Here is a 16,545-nt window from a genome sequence, read left to right as displayed (position 1 = left end):
CATAGTCGCTCCCAGTTCCCCCAATTTACATAGAAGCAGTTTTCTCATTCACAGATTGTATTCTCTCACACACACCCCATTCTGCTTCCCCCAAGTGGGCTATGTGGTTCTTATCTGAGTTATAGGGTTTAGCCTATTTTTACCTTTCTACACCGCTTCTTATGTTCCATTTTCATGGTGTTTAGATTATAGCAGACACGAACTTCCTGTGTCTCCAGGCCAGTCATGAATCAGGCTGGGAGCTGGGACCACAGGGCTGTCAGTGGAGCTGCCTGGCTTCAGCTTTAAAACAACAAGTGTTTGACAGCTTCGTTTACATAACTGCAAAATCGTGGTTCTATTCAACGATGCAGTTACATGTGACATAATAACTGGCGACTTAATTTATTTAGACTTTTTCCTCACAATATAATTTCAAATAAATAAATCTCCCAGGGGCAGGGAGACGTGGCATTTCACAATGATCACATTTTCCTCTCTGAATTTGGACCGGCTTTCCTTTCGTGGTAGTTAACAAAATGAACACTACACCTCATAATTTTACTTCTGCTCCACTCGCCAGCGCCTGGGTGCCGGGCTTAGCAGAATGAAGAACGTGCTCATGGACTATGTCTATTAATGTCTTCTCTTCTCTACCCCACCCCCGATATAATTTTTGTTTTCCTGAATATCCAAATGCAGAGGTCAATGAAAATCAGAATTTTTATTTAAGGCCATATAACCATGGACCAAAACTTAGGTTTACTTTGGACAATACATTTGGCTATTTTTAGTTAGTTTTTTTTTTTTTTAATTAAGGGTCACAATTTAAATGTGCAACTGAAAAGAGAGGAAGGTGAAAGTAAATACTGGAAAACATCCCCTTCCCTTGAGAGGAAAGGGTAGTCATTGTCTTGTTATTTTTTAATATTTATGTAATGTAAGCGACATCTAGGGTCAAGCACAATAGATGACAGTGTGCCAAAGATGAACATAATCCCTTCCTTGAGGTGCCTTCTGCCTAGGGCTAGGTCAAGAGTGCATTCAAGGGAAGGATGCAAATGAAGGACCCAGAATCTTGCTGCCTGAGTGCCAAGCCACCTGTGGGCTCTGAACAATGCCTTGGGAAGGGAATTGTTAGAAAAATACTTATAAATTTTGAAAAGCATACAGCACATCTCGACACTTTAAGGATTTTGTTGGAGTGCATGGTTGTGTCATTTATATACTATTTGTTAATAGTTGACAGACTTGTGCCAAATTTTTAGTTATGATATTCTTAGAAAATTGAGAGATGGGTTTTTGGCTAACAATGAAGATCTTGAACAGAAATCTAAACAGAGCTGATTTTTGTCCTTCCTAAAACAAGTGGTCAGTCATAGGGAATCAGTTAATACTCTCATGGGTCAGAATTTCTTTAGGAAAGGGAATCAGGAGGGATTTAGTTTGTCAACTGTATGTGAAATTATCTTTGTTGAGATTAAATAAAATTTGCCCGTTCTTTTTTACTACATTCATAATTGCTTAAGTCATTGTGTGAGGCCATATTGTCTAGAGAAACACATCCAGAGACACCTGTGCATGGAAGAGATAACTTTATATCAAAGAGCAATAGTATACTGAGAAAACACCCCAGCGCAACCCAGATCAAGGTCACAAATCCAATATTTGCCCATGTCTGATACTAGTCTGTAAATTCCTCTTCAGACTGGTGCAGCACATGCAATGATGCTGAATGCAGGAAGATCACAGGCCGGTAGAAGGAAAGTCTTGTGGATCCAGTGGTGGTGGAAGCATCTCAGTGCTGTTGTGGGTCTTCATGTGGCTTCTCCAGGGCTCTGGCTTCCATCAGCATGGTTCCATGTGGGTGGTCAACAGGAATGAAACAGAAGCAGAATGAAACAGAGAGAGTGTGTGTGGCCAGCTCCAGGGAGAAAGAGATGAGGTTCCCAGAATCCTCATGAGAAGATCATGCACACCAGGAGACATCATCAGGCTGTGACCTCATTAAGAGGCTAAACTCCACCCCTTCACTCTATCAAGTTGACATGAAATTATGTGACTACCACAGCCATATAGTAGATGAAAATTTTGTTGGAAGAAAGGGAAAAGCATAAAAAATGGTTTAAATGTACGTGGAGCTATTTCCATGTGCATTTTGCTTTCGTGGGAAGTACACATAATTAATGCAAGAAGCCTTGTATTAAAAGACCATTTGTGTAGTAAGTAAACAATAAGATGGGGGAAGAGATGAATACCCAATGTTCACATTTGAGAATTAACTTCAAAAGGAACAAAAATTAAAGATATAAAGGACCAATACGTTCAATTCTTTATCCCATGGGTTGAATATTTGGCAAATCTGAATAGATACTTAAGACGTCATTTGTCTCAGATGGTTGTCCTTTCTGTATTGTTGCTAGTCTATACAGTAGCCACCCTTCCTGTTTTGATTACTCTGCTCAGTAAAAGAAGCCTTCTTAAGAAAAAAATTTAAAAAAAGAAGCCTTCTGCTCACCATGTAAGGAGGACTGCATTTTAAAAAGCTCGAATTCTCTTCTTGAGTCTCTCTCTTGCACAACACTGAGTGTCAGAGTATGCACCTCTTGGGGACATGAAAATAGTCACAAAAGAATGCAGGGAAATTATTCTTAAAGACATTTTTCTCTTTTCTTCTTGTACTGGCAAGTGACGCCCATACGCTATCATGAGGCAGCAAACAGGAACTCCGTATCGGCTATGAGACTGTGCTACCTGCATTAACCAGATTGAAGTTATTGACTAACGTACCAATCAATGACCTGCATTAAAAATAAAGTGATGCCTGTTAAATAATTAATTTGTACATTTAGACATAGACTGCAGATCTTGACTGCAGTTTATAGACCAATTAAGTCTAAATAGACTCTAAAATGCTTACCATATATTATAATCTCCTTGATCACATGTGGATTGAAATCTAGGCACCTATACACTCTAGCAAGTAGACATCAAGACAATGAGGAGAGACGCATAGAGTGGTTTGGTTGTATGCGTGTGTATGTTCTATTTTATTACCTACCCCAAAATGCTCCTGTTGGGGCTACCACCAGATCTGGGGGCCCTTCACAAAATTCAGCACAACATTGCTCATTATTAAGTTTTCTTCACTCGCTAGCGCCCCACCATTTAGCAATTGAATTTGTGCTGGAGTCCTTGGAGAGGAGGATATGGAGAAAACATATTAACCAACTAATCAAAACAATAAAAAGGCTAACTAACAAATCAAAACCAAACCCATTGTCATCTTGTCAATTGTGATTCATCGAGACCCCATAGGACAGAATAGAACCGCTCAATAGGGCTTTCGAGGCAGTTCATTTTTGTGGAAGCAGACAATATAATTCTCTCCCACAGAGCAGCTGATGGGTTATCAGGTTGTCAATCTTATGGCTCACAGACCAGTACTTAATTCAGTGTAAACCAGCCATCAGTCATTTCCAACTCAGAGGGACCCTATATAGGAACAACACTTTATGGGGGAAGTGAGCCTCCTCTTTCTCCTGACAGGCTTGAGCTGCAGACCTTATATAGTTCGTTAGCAGCCCAACATATATCACACAGTGCGACGAGGGCTATTTATGCTTTACCAGCAGAGACAAATAATCAATTGTAGTTCTATAGGTACATTGATAAAGATATACAAAAGGTGCTATACGGAAGCCCTATTCAGGCCAGTATAAGATATTCTTGGGGGACATAATATCCCAGATGATTGTAAAAGGTGAACAAGAATAAGTTAGGTAAGGGATTACACGGAAATGGAGACAAGACAGTATAAGGCTTCCTAAGATCCATTGGAGAGTCCAGTCTGCTCACAGGGGATGAGTTCCTTGTCCTCAGCCTGCTGATTTCTCTTGCAGTTATGTTTTATTTTAAATGCATGTTGAATAATAATGATGGCACATAACCAATGTGTTTTTCCCCTAACATGGACAGATGGGAGCAGGCTGAGAGAGTTACAGGCTCAGAAACCCCCCAGGACAGTTGTGCCCTGTCCTCTAGAGCTGCCACGAGAAGGCAGGGACTTGATGGCAGTGCAGTGTGGGCTTTCCAACGGACGGAAGGTCTCGTAAAACTCATCTTCAAAAGTCACTTATGAAGCTTGGCCAAAGTGTGACCCTTATTACCCCCCCCCCCATCGTGATTTTTAATTCCTGGTTTTCGTGCACTGTCCATGTTCTATGGTCTCATGTTGGGTATGTGTAACAAAGTAAAGTACAAAGAAGAAAAGTCATGTCAAGAAAATCATGTATAAACCAGCAATCAGAAAGCCATGGCTTGTATGTGAGTTGCAATTATAAGTACACCCCCCTCCTACCCATGATCAAAGTATTATTTCGTCCTTGCAAATTGCTATATAACAAAATATTTCACAAATAATAGACTTGGCTCTTTCTCCAGACCTAACTAAGTAAATCAGCATTTACCCAGACTTGATATTTTACAAATAATAGACTTGGCTCTTTCTCCAGACCTAACTAAGTAAATCAGCATTTACCTAGACTTGAAAGAACGCCTTCACTGAACAAAACAATTCCTAGAATCGTTCCATAAGTTTAATCCACTATGGATATGGAATATTACACCATAAACCTCATAGAAAAGCATTTAAAGCATGAGTGGTTTCAGATCAAGTGTTTTTAGATGGCGTATGATGTTCTTTATAAATACACAATTCCAAGAACAGATGTGGAATTTATATACATCTATTTTTAAAATGCTATTTTGTTAAAGAAATAAATAGAAAGGAACCAATTAAGGTGGCAAACCCTATATACGTAGAATAAGGAACACCGAGACAAATATAGTCATGAAGTTACTAGCACAAAATATCACGGGGATTTTATTTTTATCCATTCACTCAATAAATAGTAACTAAGCTGTACCGTCTCAAACAGCACTCTCTACTTTTCCAACTACTGCGTGCAATAATTCATTGCAATGACTACACAGAACTCACAAACAATATTCTTGATTAAAAAGTTTATTATAGAAGGTAACAGGTCACAATGCTCAGGATACAGATGTTCAGTCAGGGCACTTTACAGAGTTCTTTCGGGGCTGCTAATAAATGCCCAAAGGACATGCCACTCTGCTGTAGACCTCAACCACAAGGCATTCAGCATAAACTGTGTGGGCCAGTGAGGCCAGCCCTGAATAAAGTGCCCAGAGACACCCCATTCCAGTAAGCCTCAACCTGCAAGCACTGAGCTCCACCACTGTGGGCCAACAAGTCCAGCTCCCCCAAATGAGAGGCCAGAGGCACCCCACTCCATAGGCCAGTTTCTTGTCCCCAAAGCGCTCGATATTACTTGGCTGTTATTCGGTGTCCTGCGCTGGCTCTTGCTTCTGCAATAGCTCCTCTGATGTCACAACTGTCTTCTGGATCAAGGAGGTTCCCACTGAGCAGGGATCTGGGGGTCTAGGGGGTGGCCTTTGCTTCTCGTTCTTGCTGGAAGTGAAATTTCCCCTCTTAGCTCTCAGATGCATCATGTTATACCCAGTCAGATGACAATCCAATAATTCCTGTTAACCCAGAGTCCCAAGAGAATCCCATCAGTGTCTTCTCTCAATGGAGCCCCTTAGAATGAACCCTGGTAAGGTAGTGGTTACGTATTAGGCTGCTAACCACAAAGTCAACCATTCGGAACCACCAGCCTCTCCTTGGGAAACAGAGGAGGCTTTCTCCTGCAGCCCTGGTGGCGCAGTGGTGAGGAGTGGGGCTGTAAGCTGCAAGGTGTGCAGTTTGAAACCACCAGCTGCTCCCTGTGAGAAACGGGGGGCTTTCTCCACCCCTTCACAGTTACCACTGTGGAAACTCGGTGTCAGTTCTACCCTGCCTTAGAGGTCACGATGAGTCAGTGTCAGTGATGGCCGTGAGTTTGGTTGGTTTGGCTAGAAGAGTCACATGAAATAAGTCACTACTTTTGCATAAACATTTATTCAGTACTACATACCGTGTTATGGCAGAGGCTACCCCTGAGTTCCCTGTAATTTAGTATGGAGACATTAATACACACAAATATATTTTGTAAATCAATGATGTTATGGTATGAGTGAAGACGATGCTTATGTGATCACCATGGTAAGTTTGGAAGTAACCAGTATTTGTTCAAGGATATGATATTTGAGTTGGATATATTGTGCTGAAATATTTCCAAAGGAGAGAAGAAAAACAAGAGCATATACTTGGCACTCAGGGAACAATTGGTTCTTAGAGTAAGAAAATATAACCGTTTATGCCTTAATATAATAGAATATTGATGGCAATAATGATGATGGTTTCCTACAGGGAAGGTAAAATCTAAAACATATTTTCTTTGGTTTTTAGATTCTTATATTCATTATTTTTTTAATGTGAGAAATATATATGTACATACACACATAGATATAGCCTAAATATTTGTCCCTTCAACATATTTTCAAAATATTTTATATTCATTGTATGGTATTTTTCAATCCTAGCCACACCCCTGTGATGTAGGTCTTGTATATCAGTGTTCTATTGCTCTCTACTCCAAAACTCGGTGGCTTAAAGCAACCATATATTTAGCTCACGGTTCTCTGTGGGTAGGCAATTTCAGCTGGGTGGTTTTTATGAAACCTCCTGGGCTTACTCATGAATTTGTGGTCAGCTTCTGGGCTAGCTGGGGGCCGGCTGGTCTAGAATGGCCTTCGATGGGTTGGATTTCTGGGTGTGGTGGCTCATCATTAACTTTCCAACTTAAGCTTGTTCACAGAGCACTCAGGCCCATTTCTAAGAGAAGGACTGGAAACACAATGACTTGAAGCCTGCTTTGGGAACTGAAATACAGCCATTTCTGCTGTCTTGTCTTTTCAGCCAAAATAGGTCACACGTTACAAGCTACCAGACCATTCAAGAAGAAGGGGTAAGAAAAATAGGCAAGGAACTCTGATAGTACTGTGGTTAGTTCAGCAGTTCAAATCCACCAAAAGCTCCACAGGGCTGCTTCCGTGAAGATCAGAGGCTTGGAAACTGTAGGTAGTGACTCTACTCTATCCCAGAGCATCACTGTGAGTCAGCATTTACTTTACATCAGTGGCTCGTTTAGCTTGGCTTGGTTTGGTTGATTGTGACCATTTGTGCAAGTTACCTTCCACAGTATTATTATGATTTCCACTTTACAGACAAGGAAACTGAGACTTAGACTGAGAAATGATAAAGTACAAGATCTCTGCATTATGTTTAGAACTCTCTATCTCCAGAACTGGGCTTCTGCTGTCCTATCTCTTCACATGTTGCCATTGCTATTTAAGCTGCATTTCATTCTTGTGAATGCGTATGATCTACGGGTTTCTTGTTTCTTTAATGACCATAATGCCTACCCTGACTTTTGAGGTTTATTTAAGGATGTTTTCAAAACATATTTGTGATAGCATATTTATGGTCTTATCTTTTATCTGGAACATTAAATCATTAAAAAGCATGGTGAAGGGCATTGGTGTGTGGAAAACAAAACAAACCCCACTGCCATTTCCAATTCTAACTCAATCCTGAATCAGTGCCATTGACACCAACGCACAGGACCCTGTAGAGGCTTGCTGAGACTGCAGTTCCTTATAGAAGGCTGTCTTCTTTTTATCCCCGGGAAGAGCCAGTGGATTTGAACTGCCATCCTTTCCAGTTCAAGGCTTACACCAGGGCTGCTTAGGATTGTTGTAGAGGGTAGTGTGCTATAACACAGGCTTGGGGAGATGGAAATATGTTTTGAGCGATGGAAAAAGTTCCACAGACGTATGCCTCCATTGATACTGCTCTTTAGTGGTAGAATGCTCACCTTTCTGGAAAGACTAAGTTCAATTCCTGTGCCCGTGCTCCTCAGATAAAATGACGACCCGCCTGTCAGTGGAGTTGGCATGTGGCTGTGAGGCTGTGCAGGTTCCATCAGCGCTTCAGACTACCTAACATCGGATCAATAGAAAGATCTGGTGATCTACATTTGAAATTCAGCCAAGTGAAACGGTAGATCATAATTGAAAGCGCAATGAGATCACAACAGTCTGTCTGATCTTGTGCCTAATGTTGTCATGAATTAAGGACAGATTCGAAGGCAGCTAAAAATTACCAAAGACACAAACCAAACTTGGAATTATTTAAATTGTAAATGTTTTCTCTTGGAATATCTTTAATCCATTTCACCTGATTCATTCCTTAAAATAAAAAAAGACCCTACTGTACAAATAATCATGCGTACTTCTACTGAACGTTTCCTTATTCGTGGATTGATTTTAGAATGAGAACGTCGTCTTATATATTGTATTTTTAAGAACAAGTATTAGTAAGAAATACAATAATTTCAACTGCTAAGTATTTAACGGTAGCATTTTAAAGACCCAGTGTGTATTAATATGAAGTATATTTATTGGGATCTTAGTTTAAGCTGTTTAATAAAGCCGTCTAAAATGAATTAACTCTACAAACTAAAAAGTCTCTTATTTGGTCATTTAAAAAGAGGGCAGTGATGAAGTATTGAGACATGAGACATAATACAGAGTTGAACCTTGAACATATTGTGTGAAGTAAAGGAAGCCAAGTATGGAAGATCATGTACAGTGTGCTAGGATTCCATTGATGTGAGTTTTCCGATTGAATGGACAGTAGGTAGACTTGGGGTTACTTAGGATTAGGACTTTAATATCTTATTAATTTGCATTCATCTATAAGATTGCTTTAAACTTGCGAGTTTTTATGTGAAACGTGCTTGCTCGTTAAAGGAGCCCTGGTGGTAGAGTGGTTACGTGTTGGGCTGCTAACTGCAAGGTCAGTAGTTCAAAGACAGTAAATTCTCTGAGGGAGAAAGACGGTGCTTTGTTTTCCTATAAAGAGTGACCCACAGGGGCAGTTCTAACCTATAGGGTCGCCAGGGTCACTAGGGCCAAATGAGTTGGCATTCATTCAATAGCATGGAGTTTATTGGGGGATGCTCATTAAAACTAAAATATGAAGAAAAATCTAGTTAAATGGACATTTTAACTGATTTCACTTTTAAATTCAAACAAAATAGATGAGTTCCTCCAAGCTGAATGATTTCAAAAGTAAAAATTAATTCATTTCATTTGTTTCAAGTGGAAACCTATTGATTTTCTTGGCTTACAACACAAGATTTTTTTAATATAGAGTGAAATATGCCCAACATTTATTTTCCCAGATTTTCCATATTTGTTTAACAAGAATAAGCAAGAAAACTCTGGAGGAAGCATGGAGCACAGATAAAATGAAGATGGTTACATTTTTAAACTATTCCTCTATAAAGTGACGCGAAATGCAGGAGAGAAAGGATTTCTGTGAAATTCATCAGCAATAAGTTAATCTACAAATATTACAGGACCAGTAACCCCAGATGGTTAGCTTGGCCTCGAATCTTTCCCAGGGTGAAGCCTTTCCAAGGTTTGCTGAATGATGTCAACGCAAACTTTCCCCAAACTTCCTGGAAATTTTATAAGCAATTCACTGGAGATACAAAAATATCTGGGGCCTTAGCCAACAACATTCCTCTATGAATACTGGCTCTCTGTTTGCCTTTTATTTTTCTTAATTGGGGTTATACATTTTAAAAATGTACAAGTAAGGAGACTAGTAAAATATAAAACTTTAATAAGTAACAACTATGACAATTACCATCATGTTTAACCCTATTGTGAACGAGTTGCTTCTGGGTTGTTTGTTTCTTGTCATGTAAAACAGCTGGATTTCCCAACAGAAGCCTCTTTGTCATTGGCTCTAAAATGAAAACAAACACATTGCCATCCTGGCCATCCCCACTGATAGCAATCCCATAAGGCATAGCACAATTGCTCCCATCGGGTTTTATTGGCTGTAAGTGTTTTATAAAAGCAGACTGCCGAATCTTTCTCCTGCAATGGTCATTTCGAATGGTTGACCTCACATTTAGCAGTTGAATGCTTCACCACTGTGCTACCAGGGTCCTCCAAGCAGCTCTTATACCAAACTCCCAGCCAGCAAGCCAAGTCCAACTGGGCTCTAAGGCCTAATCAATTCCCAGGTTCAATCTTAGTGGCGCTTATTAAATGACTGTTTGAATCTAATGGGCTAAAGTGAGTAAAGGATAATTAGCATCATTTAAAATAAGAAAGCATGTTTCCTGATCTGGGAGGGAAAAAAAAAAACACAAGGAAAGAGATTGCACATCTCATTTTACTCCAACATTCAATTCTCTCTCTCTTTAAAAATCAGCATTTTATTCATTGGTTTTGCTTTGTTATATCCTCTAATTCCATTATCTGGACAGGTCTCAGTATGACTAGCACATGCAAGATCCAGTAGGCAGTTGACACATCTAAAATAGAATCGTATTCTGAGTGATTACACATTGTCTGATGAGGCCGCTTCTCCTCCAGGGCTTCGGAAGCGCAGCTTCCAGGAGCTGCCTTTTTGGGAAAAGATGGCTCAGGGGGAAAAAAATGCATACCTTTCTTGACAAGTTATTCTAGGTTGGGTGTCCCTGAAAATACATGAGGGTGGTGTCCCTTTAAGCACAAGAAAAGGGCAGGTCCTGCTGTTATCCCTGACCCTCTGACAAAATAGTCAGACACTGTTTGTAAAAGAGCGAAGTAATTAAAAGTATCCCAGGGCTATGGTGAAATAGGGCAAGTAAAATACGCTCCTGGATACCAGCTCTTTCAGGACCAGCTCTTTTGTATTTGCTCTCTGTTTTGTTTTCTTCTTTTTTTCAATTTTTTATGGCACAGTTTCCCCTCGCCCACATTGTTCATCTGTGCCCGACGGTTGGTAAAATAAGTACTGTTATTAAGGTGTATCTCACTGGGGGTCTCTGGGGCTTTGCTCCCAATGCCAGTGTTACCCCCAAGCTCCAGACCTAGGTGAGGACATGCGTTCCTCTTGATTTCTGACGCATTATGAATCACAGAACGTAATTGAGGAGGAAAAAGATAGTTAGATTCAATCTCACTGCGAGACTCTTTTCGTTTTCATTTCATGAGAATGTTTCCTTATGATGATAGTTCTGAAAGAGAGGGAGACCTGATGACCTCTGGGTGGACCAGACGTCCCTGTGCACCTAAACAGTCCCAGTTTTACCCTGTGGTCCTGGTTTGCTTGTGAATAGCACCCACTTCACTCTCAAAAATATTCTTGAGTGACAGATCCTAGTGTCCTCCTGACTGTATTTCACTGCTGGTGAATTACTCAGTCAGCAGAATTAGCTCAAATATTTTTTAAAAATAGATTTGTTTGTTTGTTTTCGTTGGAGTGACAGTATACCGAGTAAATTGGCTTCCGGGCCGACAGTTCTCACACTTGTGCTCTGGGACTGTCTACAGTCTCCCCCACATAACAGCACGCTCCGCACTGCCTTCTGGCATTCAACGTGTCCATGCCTCCTTCCTTCCCATCATTGCTGCTGCTTTCTGAGCTTTATCTCTGGGCAAATGATGCCCCTTTGGCGTCTTCTGGTCGATGGTTCTAAGCCGTGCAGGCTTTCCTGGTGGTGGTGTTCAGCCTAGAAATCTACCTATTTTTGTCGGACTGTTGAGCCAGGAAGGGTGATTTCATTTCCCGGTCTGCAGAGTGGCTAAGGGCCCTGATCTCTTGGGTTCCACCAGCTTCTTTCAGACTAGGGAACCTAGCCATTTTTATGATTTGGATTTGGGTCCACATGTTTCTCCTACTCCACCTAGAACCCTCTATTGTGACCCCCTTCCAGGAGGTCAGAAGTAGCCATTGGGCATCCCCTACTTCCTATGGTCTTAGAGGCATAGGGTTGATGGTCACACGGCATCAGTGCTTTGGGCTACATTTTTTTCTGTGTCTTTGATTTTATTCCATCTTCTCTGCTCCTGGTGAGGAGAGACCGATATTTAGATGGTCACTTGCAAGCTTTTAAGATCCTAGTCACTGTTCATCCAAGTGAGATGTAAAATAGTGTGTTCACAGACTACATTATGCCATTGATGTTGATTTCCCTGAAGCTTAAATCCTAAGCCTCCATCCCCGGTGGCCCTTAAGGTATTTGGTTATGGCTAAGAAATGTATATACCTTTGCTCCCTCTTTGCTCTATTGTATATATTCACAGCTCATACAAATATTAAAATAGAAATATTGTCTGTCAAGCCTATCTATGGCTATCAATGTGGTTCCTTTTGCCTACTCATACTTGTGCAAATTGCCTGTGTTGGCCTGTGTGCCCCATTATAGATGGGTGCTTGTTATTACTGATAATGCAGGATTGTGTAGGTAATTGTATTTACTTTTGTTGTGTGTAACTTTTGTGCACTTCTCTCTGTCTTCCTTTCCCTTAGTGATGTATTGCTGATCACACCCTTGTTGAACATGACCTTTCCCTTCACACAATTCAATGAGTGTCCAATATCTATTTAGTGATTTTCCTTCTCGCCCCCTGTTTCTCCTATCAAATAATTATATTTTTCTTGCACACAATTATCCTTGATTGCCTTCCTCTCTCCAACATAGGGGCCTTATTCAGGGTTTCAAAAGTTTATATGAAAATTTTATTAGCTTTCAATGTCATTTTCCATGAAAATATGGAAACCACCTCTATTTGTCCTTTTGCCATTGACTTATCTAACTCAGAATTATTCCCTTCAGCGTCATCATCTTCTTTAACACAGCACAGTAGTACTTTGGGTGTATAGACCGTAATGTGGTTTTTTTTTATCCCTTTGTTCATTGTTGGGCTCTGGGGATGTTTCCATTTCCTTGCTATATTAAATAATGCTACAATTAACATGTGTGTACATACATATCTGTTCCTACCTAGGCTCTTATTTCTTTCAGGCATGTACCTGATAGAGGGTTTGCTGGATTAAATGGTATTTCATTTCAAACTTTTCAAGGAACCATAATAATTTTCTATACTGCATGCACCCTTGTATAGCCCCACCAACCATATAGGAGAGTTCTGTAGTATCAGTACCCTCCCAGCATTTGTTAGTTTGTTTAATTGAACTGTGCCATTATTGCTGAGGTGAGGCGACATCTCACCGGTTTTGATTTGTATCTCTGTGATATCCAATGACCATGAGATTTTCTTCATATGCTTATTGGATCCCTCAATGTCTCCCTGGTCCAGTGTCTATTCATGCCCACTTTTAAATGAAATGTTTGACGTTTTATTGTTGATGTGTTGAAGTTTGTCATAAATTGTCAATATTAATCCTCTCTTGTTAGAAATGTTTCCAGATCTCCGTCCACTCCTACCCTGTTGCAATTTGTAGATTCTCAGTGAGCTCTAATTTTGATAAGAATCTTCACAAAGTCTTTCTCTGGAGAATCACCCTAACTTCTGTTATTAAAGCATCAGTTGTACTCTCTGACCTTGGAATGCCAATCACTTGGTCCTGTTCAAATCCTCCCCATTTATCATAAGTGCCATTATTAGGCAGTAGAATGCACGGACTTTGTACCAGTGGTCATGCTTGAATTCATTATGCCACTCAATAACTGTGTGGCATTGGGCAAAGCACTTCACCTCTCTGAGGCTAGGTTTTCTTTTCTGTAATAGGCTCATAATAAGGACATCCTCCCCGGAATATTGTAAGGATTAGAGACTAGTTGTGGTTATTTACTTTTAATGGAACTATCAACCCATCCACTCATTCGTATTTTTCATCCATTATTTTTGTACAATGACTTGTAGCACAAATCAAAATGATTTGTAACAATAAGAATATTATTTGGTTTACAAGTCCCACTTTTAAACGCTGTGCAGTGAATGAATTCATTTCCTTCAAGAGACTGTTTCCCTTCATATGTACAACTGGGCTGCAATTCGGAGGCCGCACATCTGAGTTCCAGCCAATGACGTGACATCAGCTTCTTTTGTGAACTTGAGTCATTCTTCCTTTCAGGTTTTCATGCTTGCATGTAACCTGAGGTGTTGGCATCCTAATAGTTTACGTTCCCGTTAGTCTTTAACCTTCTGTTTGGTTCAGTTAATTCAAAAACACCATAGCGCTAAGTTCACATAGGCACCTGTCTTCTTTCATTGTCCATTTCAGATTGAACATGATTTTAAAATAGCAATGAATGGTTCAGAACATTGGAATAAGGGCAGAAAACCAGGGTTCAAGCACTGACTCATTACTTAATATCTCTGTGACTATAATTCATGAAAGGAAAGCTCTTTATAGACTATAAAGAACTATACAAATCTCCATGATTGTTTGAGTGCATTAAGCCAACTGGGGGAATAAAACAAATCCATCTTCCTTTTAAAACCCAGAGATCTTTTTAGAGGTTAATTTATATAATAAGTTCGGTGATAGGAGAAAACTCATGCCTGTACCTTGAACTTGGTGTATACAACTGATCATTGTTCCTTCTGGAGAGGAGTCTACATACTCATACAACAGCCATAACACCCCCAGAAAGCAGAGTTTATGTCTGAGCATAAATATATCTATGTTGTTTGTAGCTACCAAGTATTTTAAGAAAAGTTCCTGGAAAAATTCTATTATCTCTTAATTCCATTTACCACCATCTTTTTGAGGCTGTCGCATGCAGTACCATACCTAGGGGAGGTCTGCTGTTGTTAAGTGCTACTTGGTTCTTCTTGTTCGGTAATGTGCTCTAAGTCAAGTGCTTTGTCTCCTGAACCTCGGTTTCCTCATGGATAAAGCATGTGTGTAGGTCTGTATGTCTTGGTGGCAGCAGTATAGATGGGCTATAAGAACAAGTATAGTGATCCTCTGCACAACAAGAGAAACCCCAGACTATGTTATCCGCACAGTTACTCTTCTGCTTGAGCTCATTGTTGTAGTCATGGAGTTAATCCATCTCCTTGGAGGTTTTCTTCCTTTTTTGCTGCCTTCCCACTGTATCCAAGTGATGTTCTTTCCCAGGGACCTGTGTCTCCTGATGACATGTCCATGGTGTATGAACAAAGTCTTGTCATTCTCATGTCCAAGGAGGATTCTGGCTGTGTGTCTTCCAAGACAGATTTGTTGATTCTTTTGGCAGGCCACTGTACTTGCAACATTCTTCACAGCACCTAAATCCAAATGAATTCAGATGCATTCATTCTTCTCTGGTCTCCCTTATCCAATGTCCAACTTTCACATCTATACACAGAGATTGCAAATAACATGGCTTGGGTGCACCTTAATCTTCAAAATAACATCCTTGCTCTTCAATATTTTAAATAGGTCTTGGGCAGCAGATTTACCCAAAGCAATTCATCCTTTGATTTCCGGACTGCCGCTTCCATTAGCATTGAGTAGGATGCTAGCAAGGTGAAATCCTTGACAACTTCAATCTTTTCTCCATTTTTCAGGATGTTATATATTGGGTTACTTGTGATGATGTTGGTTTTCCTTACATTGATTTGTAATCCATATCGAAGACTGTAATCTTTGATCTCTACCACTTGTCCGTCAGTTTGCCTTACTATGGTTCCTTGCATGTTGCTGTGATGCTGGGAGCTAAGTCACTGGTATTTCCAACACCAGCAGCGTCACCCAAGGTAAATACGTTTCAACAGAGCTTCCAGATTAAGAAGAGACTATGAAGAAGGAATAGGCTGCACATTTCTCAGAAATTAGCGACTGAAAACCTCATGAACAGCAGCAGAGCATTGTCAGAGCTAGTCCTGGAAAATGCGCCCCTTATAGTTTAAGACTATAACCTGAGTATTTTTGCATGGCTTCTATAAAGTTACTCATTTGCCTGGGAATATTATGGCGTGATCAGATAGTCCCTAAATCCCTTTGCAAGTGCTCCTGTGGCAATCGCAAGGTGTATGTGTCTTTTCCAGAAAAGTGGGAGTGAAAAATATGAAGCGCTGCACAGAGCCTCGCAGGGCCATTTCTCCGGGCCACTAAGCTGCTTCTCACAAGAGCTTTGAAAATCACCGCATCGGGGGATAAGCATTCAGACATGTTCACGCGGGCCTTGGTTCTCGTTCGGTAATGTGCTCTAAGTCAAGTGCTTTGTCTCTCTGAACCTCGGTTTCCTCATGGATAAAGCATGTGTGTAGGTCTGTATGTGTTGGTGGCAGCAGTATAGATGGGCTGTAAGAACAAGTAGAGTTTGCTAAATTCTAGATTCTGGGAGAGAGCCGCTCTGTAGAAGCAGTTAGAGCTCAGATGGGATTGTGCTGTGCGAAATCACAACTTCAGAAAGTAGGTGACAGAATAAAATGACACTTGCAAACAGTTGCTTGGGGAGCTGGTTAGTGCTGTCAGCGAGTGTCAGGACGTGAGCGAGCCAGGGATGGCCAGCTCTTTGCGGGACCTGCACCAGCTGCTAAAGGGAGACACCCCTGGGAGAAATACACCGAACTCGACTTGTTTCTGGATCGATCCCGATTGGCAGGTTTCCAAGGAGTCTTTAAGACTGAAAAGTTTCTAATTCTTGTCTTTACTACCCTTTGTCTTTTTAGAAAATGCTCACATTTTTCTTCATGTTCCATCTTCCATTTTTTGTGTGATTTGGAATCCCTGATATGGTTTAAATAAAATGATCATTTATATATATATATGCATGTTTTCATATATATATATAT

This window comes from Echinops telfairi, unplaced genomic scaffold (genome assembly GCF_000313985.2).
Source record: "Echinops telfairi isolate 266 unplaced genomic scaffold, ASM31398v2 ScPeMD7_31;HRSCAF=116, whole genome shotgun sequence".
NCBI classification, from domain to species: Eukaryota; Metazoa; Chordata; class Mammalia; order Afrosoricida; family Tenrecidae; genus Echinops; species Echinops telfairi.
The sequence above is the reverse complement of the archived record's forward strand: the minus strand, read 5'-3'. Positions refer to the sequence as shown.